The sequence below is a fragment of the Episyrphus balteatus genome, chromosome 4 (assembly GCF_945859705.1).
Source record: "Episyrphus balteatus chromosome 4, idEpiBalt1.1, whole genome shotgun sequence".
Lineage (NCBI taxonomy): Eukaryota > Metazoa > Arthropoda > Insecta > Diptera > Syrphidae > Episyrphus > Episyrphus balteatus.
In genome coordinates this window covers 30,752,530-30,778,467 of record NC_079137.1, presented here as the reverse complement: position 1 = coordinate 30,778,467, position 25,938 = coordinate 30,752,530, and the positions used below count along the sequence as shown (strand labels likewise).

Below are 25,938 nucleotides of genomic sequence, written 5' to 3'. Positions count from 1 at the left end.
ATAACTATGAATTGAATTTGCATTTTAAATATACATGCTATGCTTATTTGTGAATGAAAATGTATGTTTTTTAAATTTTTGGCATTAAACGTGTAAAAAGCGATTTTTGAAAAAGTCTGAAAAAATGACTTTTTTTACCAAGCTAAATCTCTAAAATTATAACAATTAAAAATCTGAAAAATTTTCACATGATAGCTACACTTATTAAATTTGAGTCTGTAAAGTTTTAAATTTTTTGAACGAATGGTTTGACTGGAATTTAAAATTGATCGAACAAGGTCCAAGAAACCCCATGTTATTCCCATAAGAAACTTCAACCGCTTGCCGGCACAGGTTAAAATTAAGTTAGAGACTTGAAACTTGGAAAATATTTTTTTTTGTTTATTTCCAACCATATAAGATCCTAGGAGCATAGAAATTCTTATTATTTTAAAATAATGAACACCCTATTGTGCACCTTGCAATTCACATCATGAAAAGCCACATTTTCTATTTACGAAAAAATAGCATAGATTCCGCAGTTTTGGTCAAATTCAATAAAAAAATACGCCAATTTGTGCCTAAATATATATTCTTTCAGAATATAACCTTACTTTATTTTTTTGTTTGTTTTATTTTGCAAAAAAAATTGGGTAAAGTTGAAAAAATTGGGGAAAAAATCACTTTTTCAAGATTTGTGGGATAAAAACCTAACATATAACATATTGAGAGTTGTTAGAAAAATGACTGAAATATTGATAGATTACATCGTAAGGTCTGTAAAAATGGTTTTTTGTAAATAAAAAAAAAATGGAGGGTTCCAAAAATATAACAAAAATATTTTTATGCATTATTCGACCATACGAACAGCCTACACTATGTTATTTCTCGGGTGTATTTTTTTTTTTTTATTTTGTAGCACAGTGAAATGTTTTCTATAACAATTTTGATATCAAGTTAAGTGTGCAGAACCCACAATTATAACAAAGTATCAAGACTGCTACGTTCACCAGTCTGTAAAACTTCTTCATGGTTAAAAAGGGTGTAGTTAGATTTTACGGGCTTAAAGTTAACAACTTGATCTCTTTGATTTAACGAGGTGAATTCGCAACCAAATAAGAGTTCTTTCTAAAACGCATAATTAAAGCGTCCTGTACTAACGCTGATAAAGAAACAGATCAAAGAATCACTCAAAACCATTTAGTATCAAGTTCAAAGAAAATCACTTTATCCATTGATGAGGAAGCCTATCATAGATTCATACAAACAGAAAATAATATTAAGAGTTCAATGTTGCCCCCTCCTCTATTATCAAAATATCATTAAATTTCCTTCTTATTACGCGAGAAAAATGATTAATGCGTTTAAAAAAAAAATCCTAAATCAGTTGGAGGCTATTTTTATTAAAACTATCAAACTAATAAAAATACTGGAAATACTGAAAACGAAAAAAAAATAAACAACTTAAAATCGCCCCAGCCTTAGAGCAAACATCAACCCCACATATACCTGGGGCCATGAATGACACTGCTATATACGAGTAGACATTGTAAACTAAATGAAAAATTAACACTTCATCCTGGGAGTCAACTCCACTCGGCATAGACACACTGATAGTTGCATTTGTATACAGGCATCGTAAAATGTCACCAATTTGCTAGAAAGGTCGTTTGGCATTAGTTCCAGTTGCACCCCCAACTTTCTCGCTCGCTCTCCCTATCTCACTCTCTTGCGTTTTGCTCTTGCTGTTGCTCTCCCTGTCTCTTATATTGCCAAGGGGTTGCTTTTGCCTAGTTGCTGCTGTTTTTTTCTGCAACAGACGACGACACACATATTTGACTTTCTGGTGCGGTTGAACTCGTTTTACACGAAACATATGCATGTACTCAATTCATCGGGGACACAACCAGGCACTAAAAAGCTCTATCAAAAAATTGAACATGCGCCTTTCCACGAAACTCTCTTATATTTTTCAAAAAATCAAAGCTTTTCTTTCAATGAAAAATTGGAACTCTTATACTGGCGCCGGGGAGACGACCACACAATATTCAGAGTTCCGAGATAGAAAATGTAGAATGAAAAATTTTTTTAAACGTTCAAAAGCAGCTCTTGGTGTTGTAGTGTTTTCAGTTATCCAGTCAGTTGCTGTGCAGCCTGCACCCTGCCAAAACCAGGACGACAGGTTGAGACACAAAAAAGCTATACATTCCGAGGGTTTCCATATTTTTTCAAGGAGAAAAATAACAACCGAACTGAATTGAACAACCGAAGGAAAGAGAAAGAGGAACATGATAAAAGTGCGCCCGCGCCCTTACCACAAAACAGCACACATTTCAGCCCTCATTTCACCGGCAACGTTCCACGGCACACACAATGTGTTCTCGGTCGTTGTAGCTGCTGCTGCTGCTTCTACTGTTTCTGCTGTTCCTGCTGCTTCTGCTGGTACTTGTGCTGGAATTTTGTGGCCTCTTATCGCCCCAGGCTGGAGTTCATTCAAATAGAACCGCACAGCTGAGTTTTCATTTAGTCGGTCGCAAGTTCTCGGAGTGAGTTGAACGTCGCTCGCATACCACCAGGAATATAAATTCCATCAAATATCCTCCTCCTGGTATAATTTTCTTCAAAAAAAAAAAAACAAAATCCAAAAAAATATAAAGAAAAAAATAGGACTTGTGAATCTTTGAACAGTGTTTGTTCTTCTTCCCAGCTAGTGAAATGGAGGATAAAAAAAAAAAAATTATAAAAGAACTCTCAGAACTCAGAACAAAAGGATAGACGAACAAAAAAAAGGAAAGATTCTGGAGAACCACTAGAGTCATCAGCATAATCCTTCAGTTGATCTGACTCCGCAAGAGACTTTCATCACCGCATACAGCAAGGTATAGCGCACCGGGGAGCACTAGTGATATGTTTTTGAGGATGACATGTCACAAGGACCTTCTTCGTTTTTATATTTTTTGTGTGTGTCCCTGTCATCATGGGTTAAGTAGTCGAAGCTGCTTCTAGTGTGGTTGGCTTTGAAACTGCAAAGTGGGAGCTAAATAAAATCCCCATCATGGGCTGAGAGATGTAGAGCCAAACATCCCCCTCGCATATCGCATAAAGGTGGGCATGACTGCGTGTAAAATTACAAGGATCACAGAGATAGATTTTTCCATCTGTCTTCAAAGAGCCCAGGTCTCACCGAGGACGAAGAGAAACTGTGACATAACTATTAAACTAGTCCCCGTTGTGTGCCATAAACTTCATGACGACAACCAACGAACAAAACCCTAGACTCTTCGACCCGAATCCAACAAACCCAACATCGCCATAGCCATACCCAACGCCAATGAGACTTTTACCCAACCAACACTGAATTAATGTTAATTACTTTCAATTAAAAAAGTTCCTCACGAGACGTTGTTCGTTTTATTATACACACACTCACATACATTTATGCGATCTATGACCATTTTTTTTGTATTCTTGTGTGTTTAACTGTAAAGTGTTAAAGTTTAAGTGTTCGTGCTGAGTTCAAACTTTCTCCTATATAATATACCAACTCCTTAATTTTTTATATGCCGAACTATGGAACTATAAAGTTCTATTTTTTTTGTAAAAAAGAAGAGAAAAAAAAAAGACGAAATCATCGGCAGTTTTTCTTGCTAGAAATATTAATGAGTCGGGTTTATTTTGTGAAATTTATGGACCGAAAGTGCAGTAAACGAGTAATTTTTGTTTTTTTTTTCTGTTCAAAAAGAAGACGAAATTTTCTCAAAGAAGGAAAATAAATTCTTCAATTGATTAACGTAGATTTTTATCAATTTTTTTTTTATTGGAGATGAAGTTGAAATCTTTGTGTAACAAGAGAAGACGAGAGAGAGATTTTTGTTGGCGAAGTTTAGTACTGAGAAAAATGTTATATCCGTAAATCCTTCCTATTTTTTTGGTTGGTCTTTTTTTTTTTTGTTGGAAAATGACACTAAGTGAAAAAGTTTGTTTTACTGCGCCAAGTGCAATTGAGAGACAGAAAACTATGTTTGGTCGATTGATCCGGGCAAAGATGAAAATCGAGGTAAGAGAATACAAAAAAAATATATATGACTTAGAGATTAAATGAAATAGATTACCATGGTGATTTTAGTAAAATGGAAAGAAAAGAACATAAATACAAAATAAAAAATAGATAAAAAAGAAAAATATATTGATTGAAACAATATAAAACTAAATAAAAAATAAAATAAAATAAAATAAAATAAAATAAAATAAAATAAAATAAAATAAAATAAAATAAAATAAAATAAAATAAAATAAAATAAACTAAATTAAAAATAAAATAAAAAAAAAAAAATAAAATAAATTACTCCAAAATAAAAAATAATTATAAAAATTGAGCAAAATATTAATTTAAAAAAAAGGTTTTTTCACTAAATTTAAATTTATTTTTGGAATTATCTCACTAGCATTTTGGTTTAATGAATTCATTTTTATACTTGGACGTAAATAACTATGGGGCTTATTTTGTTTTAACATTTGGAATATACGAAATTTATTTAAACTTAAATGATAAGCTTTTTGAAGTTAAAGATTCCTTTTTTTAAGCAATATTTTTTTTAATTGTTCTTTTATATAATTTCTTAAAGAAAAAATGTTCCTAATTGCTAACAAAGTGTTAGTAGTAAAATGTTACCACAAGTTCTTAGTTAAGTTTACAAACTGGGTCAATTAGTAGTCTCTGTTATCAAAACTTTTGTTAATTAAGCTATAAGATATTGATTTTTAATTTGTATCAAATATCAATTGATAGTTGTAAATCGCAATAATGGTATTGGTTTCAAAACTGATTTACATTTAAAAAAAAAACAAGAACATTTTAAAAATCATGTATTAAAAAATGATCGATTCAGCGTCCTTTTATTTGCCTATAAAGTAGTGTCGATCGTTACATCGCGTTTTTACAACACGGATTCAAGTGTGAACACCAATAACATACGAGCAAAATTTTGTAAAGTTTGCCGGAAGCATGATTGAAGAAAAAAAAACAGCATTTGTGTTGACTGATCTGTTCATTTGTTTATATTAATCTTCTAAAAATAGCTTAATGTGACTTATAATATAACACTTTCATTTATAATCACTCGAATAATAATTTTTGTTCAAATACATTTTTATTTCGAAACATTAAAATCTTAAAAAAATATTTTAACTTTTTTTAAATGCAAAGTAGAAAAAAAATATGGATTTTGCTAAGGACTGGCTCACAATACACATTTATTATTTATAAAATTAGATAGGAAATTAAACACAAATTCGATAACGTACCAACATTTTTGATGAGGTTGCATTGGGCCAACGAGACCAAAAATCTTAATTATTCATTAAACCAAGATTATTACGATGTGAAAATTCAGAAAAAGCTATTCCAATACACAATTTTATGCCCATGCTTCAAGAAAAAAAAAAACAAATATTTTTTTTTTCTACTTTGCATTTCAAAAAAAAAGTTAAAATATTTCTTTAAGAACCACTATTCAACAATTTCTAATGGTAATGTATTAGAAGAATTATTGTAAAATATTACTTAAGAAAAAAACGATGGAACTAATGCATTTGTGATAGTGATTTGAAAAAAATAATATAGTAATATAACCAACAACTTCCTAAATACTTTAGATAAGATAAAAACCTTTACTACTCTGAAATACTCATTAAACGCGCATATTTTTAAAAAAGTTGGCCACCTACGATCATATAGATTTTTTTATACTAAAAGTATTTTTTTTACATTTTGCATCGAAAAATTAATTTCAATTTTTTTTTTAAAGAAAAGGTGCAACAGTTATGAAAACTTTTAACTTCTTATTTAGTGAGTCAATTATTGTAGAAAATTATAATAATAAATAAATTTTTAAAATTCATTAATTCGTGGTTGTGGTGAACGAAAACGTAAGATGATAAAATTTAAAATACACTGAACGAAAAAAAAGCTTATACATATTTTTTAAACTTGTCGTGGTAGAAACTTTTTCTATTTGGTTTTAGAACAGTCATAAGTGCAGATATCAGCCGTTTCAGGCTTATCCATTTTTTACCGGACACCCTGTTTAATGTATAAACAAAAATAAAAAAAGTTCTTCCATTTCCATTCTGATCTTGAGGTACAAATTTTAATAAAAAAAAAAATCAGATTTTATTTTAAAAATAATTCTGAATTTTTTACTAGAGCTAAGGTAAAGAGTTAAGCCATTCGTTTAAAAAAATGTATGGTAATCAAATTATTCGAAAGTCAAATATATGAGTATGACTTCTATGAGAGTGAAAAGCAACAGTTAATAAAATAGATTTAAAAATCGTAGGAACAGCTTTTTAGAAACTTGATACGAGATACAATACATGGCAAATATCGTATTTTTGTTAGAAAAAAATTACATACACTTTTTTTTTTAAGTTAAAAGAGTCAAGAACGATTTTTAAAATTGATTGGATTTTCCAGTATGTAAAACATTATTTATTTAATTTTTTATTAAAAAAATTTATCGTTTCGATTAAAAATCAAAATATTTTGAATTTTGTCATAATTAATCAAAAAAAATTTACAAAATCCCATAGCGAAACCTTCCAATATTCGGTTATGTTTTTCGTCTTCAGAACGGGAATCTAGGCGTACATTTGGACGTTTCTATTTATTTTGTCACTACAATTTTGATCTCCTGTTTGACTGAAAGAAAATTTAGTGATGTTTTTTAACTTTGTTATTGGATTGAAAATAGGTTTTCGTCAAATTCTTTTACTTTTTTTCAATCTGTATGTAAATCGTTACCAAGTGTTATTCATATAAATTACATACCTTAGGTCATTTAAGTACCAATATATTATTTTAATTATTTTAATGGTCTTATTTTGCCTGAAAAGAACTTAAGGTTTTGAAATTAACAAATTAAAAACACTATAGTAATCCATCATTATATATCAATACTTTGCGTTTGGTGTTCCGTATTTGGCAAAAATACCCATATCTGCAAATTTTATCTGTACCTATCAGATTTTCCAATATTAGAACTTCTATCAAATAAAACAAAGCTGGCAACCCAGCATCAAAAAATTTATCATCAGTTCTTATCTAAAATTATTATGTCTGATCAACTAACAGCTCTAAAGCTTTTAGACCAATACCATTTGCATAGAGGCTTTTTTAATTACCATTCGTTAAAAGTTTTCAAAATCACAACAAAACCCCCCAAACAAAACACTGAATCACAAAATAGTTTTTTTTTTCTGAAAAACAAAATCATTTAATGAATTTTCTCTAACTAAATTCGAACCGCTGCATCTGGCCAAATTATACGATATACACCCAAAATTTTGAATCCAAAAGCCTGAAAATATCCTCAACCACAATCACGTAAAAAGCATTCTTGTTCATGCAATCACCCCCAACCAACCCATATGAGTGTGTATTGGATTTTATTTGTTTGCCGCAATTTCATGTGCTGATGTGTAAATCATCAACATTTATCCCCCTTCTCGATAATCATGGATGCACCACTCAACCTCAAAAACACTGAAATCCAATCGAAATGGAATTCCATTTAAAAATTTTGCACCCAACAAAAATGGTTTGTGTTTATGGCCGTTTGTTGAAAGTAACACAACTATTGCAATTCAGGGAATTCCTATATATCCCGAACGAAAGAGAGCTATTGGACAGGAATAGGTGCATATAGTATTGTGTTGTGTGTAGTAAGGTGGACATTTTTTATTTTTTAAAATTCCTTTCCCAACATAAAATGCATTGTTCTGTGGTGAGTTAAATCAGTTTTTGCACTTCAAGCTGAGGTTCCTGCTGCTACTGCTGCTGTTGCTGCAGGGCACCAAAAGGTTTCAGTTCGGTTTGGTTAGGTATTCTATATTCTACTCCACACAATCAAAGAGTCGTTTTTGATCCTAGATTCCCAATTTTTTTGTTTTTTGTTTGTTTGTTGGTCCTGCCAAAGAATTTGAAGGTGAAAAACATTGAAAATTTCATTTCAATTTCTCTAGAGTTGGAAATGTGGAAATTGTGAAATAAACACCACCCGAATATAGCGCAAAGCAAAACGATAGAATGAGAAAACAAAATTGAATTGAGAGTTTGACGACCGGTAAAGTGACGTTTGGATATCCTGAAAATGTCGTTTTGTCGTTGATTTATATACGAATACGAGGTGTAGATATGTTTGTGTAAAGCCACAACATATACTTTCAATTTTACTATTTTTTTTTTATTTTCAAAAAGAAAACATACTTCCAACATAAGATCATAGATTTTTTTGCATTGTGTATAGGTATCATTCAGGACGAGACAAGTGTATATTGAAGTTGTTTCTTTGAGCAAGGATTTCAAGGATATACGAAAAGAGGCGAATATTTTGAGAGCACGTATAAGTGAGTTGGTTGAAGCTCAAGGATTTTTTGGATGGACAGTAGCTCCCTGAGGGTATGTCAGAAGGATATCTATCCTCCCATTCCACTGATAGACGGTGACATTTTTTTTTTCTTCCACCGAAAAAGGATTTTTTTTTTGTTTCTATCCTTAAAGAGATAAAATAAAAATAAACAAGAAACAAGATACTTTGCGAATCTTAGAAAAATAAGAAACAAAATATTTTGTAAACCCTCTCGTTTACTGAAGAGGTTGGAATATTTTAGGGTTTTGATAGAATAGACGTAATGAATATTTTTTTATTTCTGTATATACTTTTCGTCCTTGAACGGTTGGTTGTTTTAATATTTACAAAGAAAATTAATTTCTAAAATATTCAATTTAAGAAGAAAATTACGTAAGCAAGTGGAGAAATGAATATTGAATTTCAATTTGTATCGATGTAAGAGGACGAAGTGTCTGTTACTGATTTGATGTTAGAGAGTATTTAGTAAATTAGAATATTTAGCTTTTGAGATTTTTATGTTTTTAGATTGAACTAATGATGAAATCTTTGCAGTTTTCATTTCATCCAAGAAAATTAAAAAATTAAATTTGGGAGAGGTATAATGGAGTATAGAGATATTCAATTCAAATTGGAAATTTAATTTAATTGAGAAGGATAATTTAATTGAAAATTGAAATCATAGTATGTCGAAGAAAAAATTATGTCAAAAATTCTACTATTTTCTATTGTTTTTAGAACAATTCATTTTAAAAAAGGATAGTAATGAAAAATTACTACTTAAGCGATTTCCTTTAAAATTGGTGAACTGATTTCTAACTTTCTTGTAAACGACTTAACCGATTTCAACAAATTTTTTTTCATGCAGAAACTTAGCAAAATTTTCGAACACAATGGATTTAAAAATACAAATTATGTATTAATTTATTTATTTTTTTTTTTTTTTTTTTGAAAAATCAATTCTTCGACATTAGATCGATAAAAGGATTTTTATATTTTGAAAAATTTTTATATACTACAGTTATTTACAAATTCAATCGACTCTTACCATTTTCCAAAAACAAAATTCCTTATAGAAGAAATTAAGTCGAAACAAAATCATTCCGGGATGGTATTGATATTTGCATGAGTTATTTTTTTACAAAAACGACTAAGGTATCATAAAAAAACGAAAATAATACCAACAACTTGAGTCTTAGTTGACCAAGTGTAGAAATGAAATAATATTCTTTCAATATTTCCAATCTAGGAAGTTGTTAGTATCAGAAACGAAGGAAATTCCAAATTGTGGTTTACATATTTTAGTTCTTTGAATTATTAAGGATTTGCTTCTTTTTATTTATCAGAAAAAATTATGGTTTTCCACAAATTCCTGCGTTTTTCTACTTATAAAGCTTTCATCTTTTAATGTGCATCAACTTCATCTTATCTTCTATGAATTTTGATATTTTACTGCAAAACTGGTATTTTTTCAATAGATTTTTGATCAAGTTTCTTGTTTTTTAGTTAACGGAAATAGACAAAAAGGCTAAAAAAAAGTTATACACTTTGATCAGAATTTTGTATGCTGATGAATAATGATTGTCCTTTATCTAGAAACACTTTATGTTATATCAATGTTGTCAGTATATAGAAACGTACTTAAAGCATGAAAATAGTTGTTAATATCGTAGAATTTGTAATTCATTATTTCTAGCCTAACGATTTTTGAAAATCATCATCCAACTTTTCTGGAACACTTTTCAAGAAAAAAAGCTATGCATTTGATTATTTTTAATAGTCTTTTAACCATGTTTTCGAAGAATTACTCATATTAAAGTTAATCGATATCCTGTGGTTTTGTTACAAGCAAACACCATTAAAGAAGTTATGTAAACACTTGATGAATTTCAGCTCTATATATTTCTATACCTATATTTACAGAAATATTTCCTCTACAAAAAATCGCTGATATTTTAAAGAGAAACAAAATTTCTTAATTGAATATTTCTTGTTAAACAAACTGTTTTGTTTTTTTTTTTTTATTATAGTGTTCAATGTAATCAACCATTCAGTAATTCAATTTAACATTTTCAATTTCTGTTTGCACCATGTCTATAATATGTACACATATAAAGACTGCATGCTACACGTGATTTCGAACCAATTTTTCGTGTCATTTCCAAATACATACATGCAGCATATCCTACTCTTGCCTTCTCTTTCTGTCTTTAAAAAACAAAAAATAAATAAAAACAGATTGTAACTCCATTCGAAGAGTGACAATTCATTCGCAGCATTAAATATCCATTTACGATATATTCCAGAGAGGGAAAAAAATCGCTGGCTCGCGTTATAAGAATTACTTCATTCGGTGAATAATACAACCATCAACCGTCATATGGATGAAAACATGACCATGGTCGAATTTTTTTCAAATAATATCCTAAGGCGTTATTAATTGTTGGGCGCTATACATTTTTTTTTAATAATCAAAATTTCTTCTTTCAATAACAATCTGTCAGAAAATACACGAATCTGTTAGAAATCTGTTCAACAAGGACGAAACTCTCAACACGAAATTTCGATAGGCAAAAATATTGGCCCTCAAACTGAAACATGTCAATCTCATTATCAATCCGTTCCTGGAGATATGACAGTTTTTCAGTCACTAATTAATATCTGTTTCTGTGTGTATATGTTGTTCTTATATCTGTGTATCGTATTTTTTATTTATTGATTAGTCGAGTGTGTCTCTGTGATATGTCATGTTTTTTTTTTTTTTGTTGTTGTTTGTCCTATGATATCTCTCCCTCATTCAATACTAACTACCCCGCACTTCACCATTCCTACCATCAAGCAACGCGCGTGGTAAATTGGAAAAAATGTTCGCTTAATTGATTGCACTGACAGATATCAGGATTACATCATTTTATATAAAATGGAGGAGGAAAACATCCACAAAATCACCCATTTAGGCATCAATAAAGACAATTTAGGAATCTAAATGCCAACACGCCCTTACTTTCCCATCAAAACACACACAAATGTGATGAGCAAGAGATGGACATCGGAATAAATAACATTTCGACAATTTCTTCTCTTGTGACATTCTTTTACTTTTTGTACGGAACGGAAGGGATTTGGCGGGGAGGATCTTTACTCTGACTTTTCTTTTCTGTTCTGTCTAAATATAAATCAGGTTTTATTTAGGTAAAACACTAATCTTTAGGTCCTTCCAAATGTTTAACGATAGATTGAGGAGGATTGTTTGTGGAGTTTATTGGGTGATGGTTCCGGAAAATTACCATTTACCTTTTTGGAAATGGTTATTCCATGGACAAGGACATGGAGAAGAGAAAGACGAGACAATCATGAAAATTTTATTAGCAATCAATAACATTTGGCATCGTACAAATCACACACTTATCCCGAGGAGACAATCCAATAGCTTTCATACATATATGTATGTATGTGTATAGGAATGAAAACAGCAGACACCTTAGTGCGGTGGATTTGCACCAAATATAGGGAGAAGTAGTAGGTCCTTGGACCATATAATGGGAGTTTGTGTTTACTCTTAATACCATTTGCCTTGAAAGATTTATGTGGCATTTGTTAAGAGGTGTGAGTCTAGAGACTATACAAAATGTCCTTAGTTCTCCTCTATTCGGTGTTCCTCTATACTTTATACCGCCAGAGTAATGTCCTTAGCGATTTGCAATTTGGTTGGAATTAAAGAATTTGAAGGAAAACGCTTAAGCTGTGATTCCCAGTGGAGGTGTAATGAATAGATTACATGAGAATTTACTCTCATTCTCTACTCTCTCTTCCCCCCTCCCCTTCCTTCAATTTCCTTAGCCCCTTTTAAATATATATTTATTTGTGTACCTATATATACACACCTCAAGCCTCGTGATGGTTTAAATTAAAGCTTTACGTGTTTATTCCCTTCAATTCCCACTGCCACCTCGAAAAAGGTGATAATTTATTCTTATGGGTAACAAGGTTTGTTTGTAGTTTGTGTATAGTAGTGGTAGTAAGTTGGTTCTCGTTTTTCTCCATAGGGTGTATTCTAGCGAAAATTAACTTAATTTTTTTTGTTGTTGTTTTTGATTTTGTTTTTGGTTTGGTTGAGGAATAAACATTAACAGAGACGAACAAACTAACATTGACTTAGCTATTGTGAAGCAAAAAAAAAAAAAACAGTTTATTTCGGAGTAGAGCACAACTTAATGGAGACGCCCAGTGGTGTTTACAGAATTCCATTAAGTCGCTAAGGCTTTTGTTATATACTCTTGATTACTATCAACAATAAGGAACATTAAGATGTGCCAAAGCAAGTTAGTTTTTGAAATGTGTGTTTCCTTAGTGTTATTAAGATTTTTTTTTTTTGTTGTTTTGTTTGTTTGGAATATTAGTTGAGGTTGTAATTAGGCATAACAAAAAAAAAAAAAAAATAAAAGATAGCCAGAAAGTGTACAAGTTTTATTTTAATGTTAATAGTTATTCACACGCAATACTTTTCTTATATATGTTTTGGTTTATTTTTCTAAGGAATTTTGATTTGGTAAATTATGTTTGCTTTGTTTCCAAGGGCCAAGTGATTAGAGAAGTAACTCCTCAAAATCTGGAATTTCTTCCATTTTAAGAGCGACTTAACTTTGTTTAAAACTTTTATTGGTAACACCATTAGTGGCGTGATTTACCTACACGCCACATTTTCGATGTATTAAAAAAATGTAGAGCGATTTATTTTCAATCGAACTACAATGTGCCATCATTTTTCTGCTTATTAGCGTTACAATGCAAACCAAAAATTAAACCAAGTAAATTTTAAAACCATACACTTTAAAATGTATGGAGTTGTAAGTAATAAACTAAGTTTTAACTGAAATATCTTCTCCCAAAAGGACCCCAGACCTAAGGAAAAGAGTAGTTGGAGTATTAAGATTTGATGAAATTTTAGTACGTTGCATGTGACAAAGTGACGATCAAAAGTTCAATGTGATTAACTCCTTAACGTTTATGGTTAACGATTTATTTACCTACCCTAAAACATAAAATCTGCTATGATGCAAGATTATTGTGTTCAATTGTTTGTAATATAGCGATGATATTTTCTTAATAAATTATCTTAAAAAGACTTAAAAACCATAAAACTATTTTATATCTTAATCTCTCGTAAATGATTAAGCCAATTTCAACACAAAGTGTAATGCGGAAGAGTAAAATTAACCATCACATAATAAATTTACAAAATATTCAGTAACAAATTTTTTGGATTTTTGAAATATGTATGTATTTAATTTTTCTTTTTTATTTGAAAAATCGATGAATTTTTGTTTTAACTTCGTTTTAAAAATTAAAAATTCTGTACATACAAAAATAGTTTTAAAAATCAACAATTTTCAATTTATTTTTTTAAATTTCTTTTTGTACAAGAAGTGAACTGTTTTACTTAGTTTTGTAAATAAAATCATTGGAAAGGGATTTAAAGTAATTATAAAAACATATTTCATACTACCTACTTGCGAAATTCCTCAAAAAATTCATTTTTTTTTTCATAAAAAAGCTTTCACATTATAAATTTTTTTCGCTGAAAAATTGAAATAAAATGTTTTTAAAACAAATAATTTTCTAAAAATGTACCTATGCTTTTGAAATTATTTTTTCAAATATCAGCTTCAATTTCCTACAAAAACTAAATGTTTTTTTTTTTTCAAATTGAGCTGAGTATCTGATTTTACTCATTATTTTAAAAGATTTTTGGATTAAAATCTTACTTGGTATTAAGAAAAATGTTTGCAAAGAAATGTTTGTAATAGAAAATGTAAGCCTAACATTCAACGAGTCCTATTTCGAAATCATATAAATCTTAGTCTATTTTTCTTCAGCTCACAACAAAAAAGTTCTGAGACTTATTTATTTTTTGTTTGACTATAAGTAAAGTTAAAGAACAATATGTTAAATGAATTTAAGCTTTCAATACCATCGACCTCATTACAATTTAAATTGATTAGTTTTATATCTTTGATTTTATAATTCCTTCCAGAAAGTTTTTGAAAATCAAACTTCAATTAAAAAAATTAAATTTAATCAAATTTAATTTGATAACTTCAATTATTCCATCACTCTATAAAATTTAAATTGCTAAAAGTCAAAATAACCCTACAATACCATTGACTTGAAATATTTGCCCCAAACCATTTCTTTCTAACGATTTCAACTTCAAAGAGTAAAGTCAGATTCAGTACCTAAATTTGTACATCAATAATAATCAGTATAAAGTAACCCACAATAAAGTAAAAGTCAATTTCTCATATAATAAAATTAATCGATTTTAATGGATGTTTTCAATTAATCCAAGACACATTTCTTCCATTTATACAACATCCAAGCACATATAAGAAACTTTCTTATATTATTTAATAGTATAAAGTTTCCCAAAGGAATGTTCCATCTGGGCTAACAATAAATTGTTGAACAATCCAAAAAAGGACTTCTACATAGGTAAAAGTACTGTTAGTAGAAGAAGTAAAAACTTCAATTCGACAAATATATTTTTGTGGTTAGAAAAAGCAAAAACCCTCAAAATCAACACAAAACACATAGCACACAACACAACTTGAATACAAAACTCTAACATATTTGTCTATGTTATGTCTTGTTTTTTTTTTTGGGAGAGAAAAGTCCAAATGAACATTCACATCACACTAATGGATTAAAAGGGGTGAAAAGTTACAGTAAATCTGTCAGATATGTCCATTTTCAAAAAAATAAACCAACAACTACGAGAGAGAGAAAAGAACAGATCTGAAGGATTCAATCAAATTAGGTACCAATACTGGATGATGGAGAGGAGCGAACAAGAATGAAACAAAGTAAGTCCCAATTCGTTCCATAAGTTCGTTGTATTCCCACATTAAAACCAAACCATAGAGGTATAGGTAAGGTATGTCAAAATCACTTGTCCTGCAAATATGACTTAATTGAATATGAATGCCAGAGTCAGAATCAGAGAAAGGGAGAAACATTGGTCCTAGAGAGAAGTTTCTGGCATTGACTAATGGACTGTTTCAAGGATGTCTACTGTTTTGTATTTATGATGAATCACTTTTATTTTTTTGTGTTGTTCTGACTTTTTCTGTAAACCTTCTGATGGATTCTTCTCTAGAAATTTCTATACTGCACACCGAAATGGATTAAGTTTTTGTCACATTTAAGACAGTTCCTATTCACAGGTGAATACCAAACACATCAGAAAAGGGGGCGGAATTCTTCTTTGGCAAATGAAAACCTCCTAAAATACATCCTCGTTACACTTTATAGCAGACGTCATAAACTTATATTCGTTGGGAATTTTATGTGATTGCTTCACAATGCTGCACTCATTTAGTCAGACATACATCATTTGAGCGATGTACCAAGCTCCAATATTGCCATATTGCATGTATATCTGCACTACTTGAAATGGAACTCCCTATATAATTGTTTGCAGCATCAGGATAGTGATATGCTACTGCAGCAGCATGTTGTATCGGTATTCAAAGCTCAATTCGACATACTGACTTCATTCAGTCACCCAAAATCCCAATGAGACCCGAGGTGCCCGAACCCGACTGGCATATAGAACTGATGCCTTTCTGCAGTATGATGTTTTCAACGAGCATACTGCAACTTGCAAATGACAATTTATTGGGACGAAATTAAATCAAAATCCTATATGAGATATGACGCACATCACAGGAAGAGTGAGTGAGTATATTGGATGGGATGCATTTGAATGGTTTAGAGAGATTCTTTTCAATCACAGACACACACACTCTCGCACTCTCTATAGTCGATCGCCCAATTTCAATTCTCGAATGGCTGAATGGGAATTCTACACCAAGTGCAATGGATGGAAACAATAGAAAGGCAACCACTTCACTTGAACATTATTATGATGGTGCCATCGATATTTTCAAGGATATGATGCCACCAGCACCTTGATGGTTCTATATAAAACAAAAGAGTCTCTCTCCATATTATGAATATAGTGTGCCTCATAAAAAAATACAAAAACAAAAAAAAAACAAAAATAACGGTTTCAGGTAACACACCAGGCTCTCCAGAGTCATAAAAACCGGAGCCATCTGTGGTATCTAGACATGCACTTGTTTGTAATTTGATATTATGCCCATGCATAATCATGGAACAGAACCATCATCAGGAGTAGGATGATGAAGAAACAAAAAAAAAAGCTTCCTTCCTTAGCCTAGGGGCCGAGATTTTATGTGATTTTTTTTTTGTTTTTTCTTAAAACCCTCGAAATAACTCTAAGCCAGGTGCGGTGAGTGGAAAAACACGAGGAAAAGGTTTATCGTATATTCATCTTGTTGCCAAAATCGATTATAGGCAGCCAAGTGGAAGAAGAGGATACGATGGTATAGAATCTCATCATATACACAAATACCAAAAACAGGGTTCTCTATAAAGATACATGAGGACCAAGAGAGTCAATATACACACGTAACATAACCCGACTACCACAGGCTATCTTATAACATCGATTTCGGTAAAAAGGTTGTAGGCAGGAGGAAGGAATTAAGTCAAACGGTTGGCTAACACCGCATGTGAGAGCGAAACGTGGGCTATAATACCAACACAGGATGGTGACGAGGACGACGATGATGATGAAGTCGTCGTTGTTGCTGTTGCTGCTACCGCCATAGAAATATTACTTAAAAATGAAACACTGTTTGGTTTAGGGATTTTGATTTTACAGTAAAATCTCGATATACCTGACAAAATGCATTTTTTTTAAATCGGTTTTTTATTAGAATTTTAAAGTTTTTGAGCTTTTTATGATTAAGGTAGTATAGGGTCATCTCATTATAGATGGAACTAATCGTTCAATAGAAATTATACGGAAGCATTTCTTACACAAGGAAGATATGTTATGGTGAAAAATTCTTGTTGAAACATTGGAGTTACTTGAAATCAGAATATCGTTTCTGAAACTCTTGTAACTCTGGTAATCTTGTTACTTACGTTACTAAACAATTCCTGAGGTCTCCAAAAGTTGGCATATCAGGAAGTTTGGCTCTTAATTTAGTTTTTACTGTTGTTGAAAACAGTTCCTACTATTTTATTATATTCCTAACGTTTTTTGATGGAAAAATCTATTTTTATTTAACAAAAAAAAAACATTTTTACGCAAAATTAGACATTTTTTATCTCATCTCAAAATAGTATTTATTTTTTTCAAAAAGCTTATCTATCTCAATATTTCCTCCTCAGTTTTGCATAAATTTAGAGGGTTATTTTTTTTTTTATTTGGAAAAGTGGGAATACACTGTTGGATTCAAGGCGAACATTTAAGGAAAAATCAAGCTATTTTGCATACATTTATTGGGGATTTCTTCTTTTCAGATTTTATTTATATTATTTCTTTTTGGGAAATAAATGTGGATTTGAAAAAAAGTCTCTTAGAAGGATATATTGTACCAAATGGGACTTATCGTTGTATGACGGTTAAATAGAAAAAACGAGTGTTGTAAGCCAATTCATTGAATGAAAGAAAAAAAAAATAAATAAATACACAAATTTGTGTTCTTTTGTTAAGAATAAAGGGGAAAGCCAAATGTATGTTCATACTCCTTTTTTTTAGAAATTTGATTTGTATAGGGGTTAATGTTGGGAGTTCTTTGAAGTTGATACTATGTATTGTTTCTTGGAATTTACTCGTAATTCAAAATCAACTCTGGGTGTTCTCATTTTTCATCTCAAAGTTAAAAGAAACAATTCACCAAGGAATTGCATTTGATCCTGAGAATGAGAAGAAAATAATATGTGTTATGCTTTTTTTTGGATTGAATAAGCTTGAAAATTAAAGCTTATGAATTCTGTTTTGGGGGCTTTAACTTGACAACTGAATTTTTAACGACTTTTTCTTGAAGGGTTAAAAAAAATAAGACTTGTCCATAAAATAACAAAGATAAAAACTTTGTAAATGACTTTCAAATTATGTAAGACATACAATTTAGGGTTTTGGAAAAGAAACCAGTAATTAAATAGTTTTTTTTTCGGTAAACAATATTTCCTTTGAACCATTGGCAATGAATTTTTCGTCCCTATCTATTTAGTACATCTTTTCTAAACCTTTTAGCAAAAGGTCCAATTTTTTTAAATATAAAAATAATTTTTAGACTATTACTCACAGTACTTGTCATAGAACCGTTTTCTTGATATCTGACTTTCTCCTAAACGATTTGAACGAAATCTTGTATACAAACATTTCTAAGTAGCTAGTTCTCAAAACTCCATCAGTGCTTATTTTTTTTTTAAATATTTCAGTTTTGTTTAAAAACTCAATTTTTTGAAAACGGGTTGATAGTTATTTTTTGGAATTTTGTTTTTATGTGTCGAATGATAACACCGGCACACAAAAAAAAAGTGTCATGTACCAGGAACCACCCCTATCTTTCTATATGTTTTTGGACACGCCGAATTTCAAGACCGTTTGGCCCGGTTACCCTCCAGTTTTGAGCTCTGACTGCATTTTGTTTGAATTTTTATGACTTTTTTGGAGTTTTTTGCATTTTTCTCAAAAATGGAGGGTGTTCGGACAAAACGGACAAAATTCAAATTCAGCGGGTCCAAAAACATATAGAAAGATAGGTCTGGTTCCTGGTACATGAAACTTTTTTTTTTTTGTGTGCCTGTGTAATGTATAGAGAAAAGTATACCAATTTATTTTTTGAAAATACTTTAATAAATTTTTCCTTCCATAAAGTATTGCATTTTCTGAAAAGAATCTAATGCCTGTTACACACTACTGATATCGATACAATTTTACCAACCGTTTCAAAAAGCACCCGCATTTCAGCAATGTATTGAATACAAGGGTTTTAATATGCCTCAAAACAGGAAAGCTAAAACCACACCTCCTGGTGTGTCACAAGTATTAAGACTATGAATACTAAAGGTTTATGAATGAAAACTGTCAGTCCTTAAATTTTACCAAAGATTTCGTTAAATTTGATTGTTTCTTTCCTTTGGTTCTTGCACACAAAAAAGAGCCTCTTAAACAAGTCTTGGAAGAACAACAAACAAATAAGTCTTCATTTCCTTTTTAGACTTCTCATAAACATAAACTTCATTTCACATGTCAGCTCACATGTAGCAAATTCATTTCAAATAAGATAAGTTGTCACTTTACGTAGATAAAATTGAAAAAGACGAATCTGTATAAATCCTTTAACCAAAAAACAATTCCATAATGGAAGACATATTTTGAGTTTACTTATACTTTACTGTACTCAATATATATCTACTTATACCAGAAATGAATTTAAAGCCTCTTTTATATGACACAGCATATCGTCTCTCCAGCTTCTCTTTCCTAAAGTCCCGACAGAAAGGAACTCATATAGATTTATCAACGAATTTACACTTCCTCTTACTTCTCTTTAACATTTATAAGCTCGTAAGTTGGCAACTAAATGTCTTCCAAAATAGGTATATATACGAAAATGTATATACCTCCACTCATCTGTATCAGAGAGAGATTCCCTATACTAAAACGTTTTAAGTCTTAAATTCATATCCCACCCCTTTTGTGTGTGACAGCTTTTGGCGAAAACGTTTTGACACTTCACTTCTTAGAGCTCACGCGTAACGTTATCATCATCATCATCATTTGAGCAACCTCTAACCTCAAAAAGTGCAGCCATAGGAGGGTTCATAAAAATTACTTAGGTATATTTATACATATTCAACGCTTGAACGATTTTTCATCATCACCATCAACATCACTATCGTCGTCGTCATCGTGGTTGATGTTGATTTTTTTTTTTTTTTTAAGAAAGAAATAGAAGGAAATAAACGACACGGTGCGACACTATATACAGAAACGTGGCAAGCCAACTTCTCGAGTGTGGCATAATCTACCCAAAAGCTAAACGCAAAATATATATAATATTTTTGCTGATCTTTTAAAGGCTTTTTTGCAAGGAGAAGCAGGCTCAAACTCTAAGTTGTAAGGGTTCTAAATTGAAAAAAAAAAAAAAATTAAATGAAAAAATATGAATATCTATCTACCTCAGTTAAGTTAACCAAGAAAGAAGACACAACAGAACAGCAACATCCGCCGACTTTTGGAAGAAAATTAATTTATGATTTATATTTTTGCTTACTTGCGACACAGCACACGAACACCAATAACAACAACAACAAAAAAGGTGATATGCTTTAAAAGTTTGAACTATGCGTGGCGCCCAACGCCAGTCTCACATTCATTTAATTTCGTAAAGGTAGGTATGTATCTGCCGTCTTACACCCTCTAAAATTGTACATCATTCGAAAGGTTTTTAGGGTGTTTGTGTCTGATATAGGACGAAAACTTGATTACAAAATTTTGAGCTGAGAGGGAAGAACGTAAAAAACATTTAACGACAAATAATTTACTTTGCATAAATATCCATCTAAACTTTATTGCCTGTCTCCATTTTTATGTTGTAAATTTTCTCTCACATAAGAGGGCTGATGCGAGATATAGGGATGACTATTTTGAATTTTTAAGATACTGTCAAGAGGAACTTAATTTTGAAAAAAAAAATGAGAGAGTGATGTTTGGATTCTGTATTCTTAGAAGTTATTCATTTAACCATAAGAATCTGTTCATTTTAACTAGATTGTTTCTAGAGAAGTTAACTATTACAGTATAGAAAGTTTTGACAGAAGAAGATATCATTTTTAAACTTCTCAATTATATCAGATTTTTTTCATTCGCAAGAAATAGATTTGTTTCGTCGTAGAATTTTAGAGAAAATTAATTCAGAAGTCTGGTGTGATGGAAATTGTTGCATTCGATAATGAAATTTTGAGTTTTATGATGAGCAGAATGATTTTCTTGTCAATATTGTTTATTGTTTTGATTATTGAGTGGCATATTTCGGAGAATAAATTTGGAGGCAGATAAAAAAAAATTATAAAGCCTCTTTATACTCTTAAGCTTCTTTACTCTTTATGAAATTACTTCTGGTATATTTAATCATAATAATAGTTAAATATACCAGAAAGTAGTTAAATATACCAGGTTATTTTCTCTCTGTGCAACTGTCAAAACAGTAGGCCCTAATCAGGCCTAATTGGGCTTCCTGAGCAAGTGCTCAAGAAGTCGACGCACAGTGGTGCCGTTGATGCATTCTCAAGTAGCACAAAAGTCTAAAATACACCAAAATATTTGGAGTATTTTTTGCACTTTCGTGATATGCATTTTGAATATAAAAAATATACTCCGCTGGTTAAAAAATTAAACCGATTTTGGTATATAAATAGAGCTATTGGTATAAAAAATGAACTGGTTTTTGGTGAAAAATTATTCCTTTGAAATTGAAAAATACACGATAAATCTATGGATAAAATACACCATTTGAATTATTCTGATTTATAATTTGAACCAAAGTTTATTCTTTAACCTTAAATAGTTTGATGAATTAAAATGTACACTAGCTATTTCTTTTGAAATAAATGAAAATAAATTATTCTCTATCACAATACAATTAACTTATGATTAAATATGAATTTGAGTGCCTAGTTTAAGAACGAAACAAATTCCATCTACTGATTTTAGATACTACCCCGTCTAAAAATTCGAGCGCCTTAAAAATTTCAATGAATTAATGATTTTTTTTTTTTATTTTAAAAATCAGTTTTTCAAAAATAATAATTTTTTTGTTGTTTTTACATTTTTTTTAGAAGCGTTCTCTTATTATAATATAAACGAATCGAAAAAAAGTAAGAATGCGGGATAATTAGGCCGATATAGTTCTATTATAGTAATATAATTAATCGCTGTCTTCATTATTTAAATGGCGGCCATGGAAAAATATGACGTGTCCTACTTATGCAGTCTGGTAAATTTTATGTCCACAGGGTGTACTTCCTACACCAAAGAGAGTGTACAAAATATACGGTTTCGGTTCATTTGCGAATCGAATGATTTTATGCACCAATAATGGTGTATTATAAAAACAATTGAATATCGGCGTATTTTTTGCACGGAATCTTAAAAGTAATGTTGAAATTTTGCACAGAAAAGATGATGGTATAATTTTTATACCATCTTTTTTGATAAATACACCATTTTATTCAAATTTCTCAATTTTACACCAAAATTAATGAATTTACACCAATTTATACACCAGTGTGCTACTTGAGTTTTGGATTTTAAAATCATGTACACGTTCATTTCTTGACGAAATTTGGTACACTTAGAGGTATTAGTATTAAAAACACCAAAGGCTGCCAAATATTTTTTTTTACAAATAGTGGCTCCAAAATGGCGGGCAGAATAAGCTTTTAAATCGAATTTTCTTTTTCAAAACAGTATTATGTTAGAAATTTTGCTGAATTGATTTCAAAAATGTGTTCAATATTGGATTTAAGTATAATCAGTTGATCCAGGTCAACCAAATTTTTATTTTGTTAAGAATTTGGTTTTGAACTGTTTAGTAAGACGATAGATTGCATTGTATTTAATTTTTTGAACAAATTGCATCTTAATAGGAAGAGTTGAGCTAACTTATTGACACTATTCTCGCACATATTGTTCATCCCATTTGTAAAAAAAAAAACATCTACTAGTTCGCCCTTAAACCTAGGCCAAAATGTAAAAATTATAATCATTATTTTCTTAAAATATAAATTAAAATATAAACTTTTTTTCAACGTGAAACAATTTTTTAAATTTCTTTTCTTTCACTTTTCAGGTAAGTTGCTGACTAAATTTCTATAACCTCTAAACCTGAGTAAGTAAGCCAAGCGAATAAAAATCAATTAATTTTCACTTAAATGACAAGATAATCCCCAATAATGAAATTAAACTCCCACAAAATGGTATTAAAAAAAAAAAAAACAACAAACAACCTCTCACATTCTACTTTTCATCAAATCTTAACAAAATCACATTAATTTAAAGAGCTTATTATAGACCCTTTACTGACGAAACTTAATTCTACATCCCTACACAGTTAGCGCAGCAAAACGCGTTCCTTGTTCATCCTTTGTCAATTCAATACACAAACCAATGCCTTATTCACGTTCTTTACCTTTCTCTCACCACATTATTCAAGTTCTGATGGCGGCGGCTACCAAAACGTGGCAAAATGATTAACATCCGACAGAAAAACCCCAACCCAATTCCAAACCCCACCTTGCTCTGGTCCTTTGGCATGGAGAGAGCTTACACAATCCATCATTTACCCCGACGAATATACTAAAAGAGCAATAGGGTACAGGAAATTTCACAAATGGTGATCCAACTAATATGTTAGCAGACCACCGCACCCGACTCTCTCTATGCATATACTCTATCTTTCTTTCCCGTTCCTTTTTGTTGCCTGTTCTCATTCCTATGTAGCAATGTCCAGGACGAATATATACGCGTAGGTACACATACATATATAGAGATTTTTGTTATGAAAATACTTTGGAGTCCATTGAGGGAAAGTTTTTGCCTTTCCCTCACTTCTCTCTGACTGACGTATATATGGGAGCACCACCGTTTCGGAGGTAAATTAAATACCCAACCTTCAGTCGGCTGTAGATCCCTGAGTTGGCCATAAATCACTCGAATTATAGGCTTCGTCGAGGACTTAAACAACTTTGGCCTTAGCCAAGAGGTTATATTTATGTATATTTAGGTGTGTGGAAGCGTTGAGTGTGTATCGGGTAAAAAGCTGACGTTAGAGGTAAACGTCCGTCCATCACTAAATGGCCAGTGTCGCAATAGCACCGTTCTTCCGTATACAATACCTATACCAGTAACCCAGCTACTTTTTGCTGATTCCTGTAGAAAATTTGCATGAACTAAAGGATACATGAGGAAAGAGAATGTGATCCAGATGCTGAAATCCTCTCTCTTCCTGCTGACCGCATGCATAAATAGCTATGGAAAAGCATCCTTAGTCTGGGACTGAGTTGAAGGACAACATTTCACCTTATATATACCACACCGTCCGACCGACCGAACGACCTTACCATGACTTTTGTACACTTCTGATGCAAACACTGAGGTGTGCCGAGACTTCATATATATGAACTCTGGACAAGCGTACAAATTTCAAATTGCAAATAGATGAAACGGAAATAAAACCATAGAAGAAATCCTTTTATGTCAAAAAAAAAAAAATCCTAAACTACCCAACGACGACGACGACTAGAGGACGGATATAATTCCTTTTTGTGGTGAATATACATAAATAAGGTCTATGTTGAAGGCCCAGGTGAACCCTGACAGCTGTATATGCGAATATCATAACTTTCGGAATTTGGCCTATTTCGATTAGTCCTTAATATTTCCAGTTCTTTAGATTTGCTTATCATAAATAATATCTCAAACCTCACACCACTTATTTCACTATAACGGCCATCCGGACAACCGGCAGCTATTTTGTAAACACTTTTTTCCTTCCTTATTTTGGTTTTTTTTTTGTGGTTTTTGTACAAGGATCAAGGGAATATGTTTCAGCAGGCGTGCCTAAAGCTATGTCACATTGATAGGGATTATAGAAGGATGAAAAAGGGTCGAAGTCTAATATCATAATAGAGGTACATCAGAAAATAGGATGTTGGTATTATAAGAAATATGCTAACTCAGGATGAATATTTGGCAAGATAAATATTTATTGCTGGGTCAACATGTGTTCGGAGAGTGAATTGATCAGGAAGAGAAGGAAATTTTCAACAACCGGAAATCCCCCGGGAATATTTTTTTCAATTTTTAGATTTCTTCAGGTAAACATGAGAAATTCGATGAGAATAGTGTCATACTGACATGAGGTAGTTATGGTATGAGTGATGTTTCGTGTTGTGTGTCGATGATGATTAATTTGTCCTCAAAGAATTTGTTATTATTTACTTTAAACTTTTACTCTTAGTTTTCTTCATCTCAAAAAATTCGAATTAAAATCAAGTTCTAACAAGCTTTAAAGCTGAAAAAAAAGAAAATGCTGATAAATTTGTTGAAGTGTCATAAATTGATATTTTTTTTTTGCTTTTGGCTTCGATTAATTTACCTATCAATTCATTTTGCCCTCATCAAGACCTTGCCGATGATAGTTTGTAGTGTTCTAAGTAAATTCAGTTAGTGCAATAAATTAAACCAATATCTTATTTCTTAGAATTTTAACGTCCGAGAACCAAGTTTTGATTTAAATTGATTCCTGGAAATATTGCATTTGATTTGAATGTTATGAAACAACTAAATTTCTTCCGGGAGGTAGCATTTTTCTTAGAATCAATGCAAACAGGAACAAGTAGAAAATGGAAATTGTTAATGAGATGATATTTTGCAGTCATTGTTTGAGAAACAGGAAAGTATTTGGTCATAAGAAGAATTTTGTTTCCCAAAAAAAAAAAAAGTATTCGAGATATCCAGTTTTCATTGCATGTTTTCTTAAGAATTATTTTATTATGAAATAATTTAAAATAGTATACATAAGTTATGATTAAGTAAATATTTTCACAAATGAATGAAATGAAGAACATAGATAAACTTTTGTTTAATTAAAATCCTGGTGTA

At 31.0% G+C, this 25,938-nt stretch overlaps 1 protein-coding gene and 1 long non-coding RNA gene across 3 annotated transcripts in view; both read left to right on the top strand.

The window, feature by feature from the left end:
- LOC129917867 (matrix metalloproteinase-2) overlaps window positions 1-25,938 on the top strand; it is a 319,353-nt gene that overhangs the window by 179,962 nt on the left and 113,453 nt on the right. The gene's annotated exons all lie outside the window — the stretch shown is intronic.
- Window positions 1,133-23,172, top strand: LOC129917881 (uncharacterized). Its single transcript, XR_008772890.1, has 2 exons — window positions 1,133-4,036; window positions 23,126-23,172. It is a non-coding gene; the product is annotated as an uncharacterized LOC129917881 (long non-coding RNA).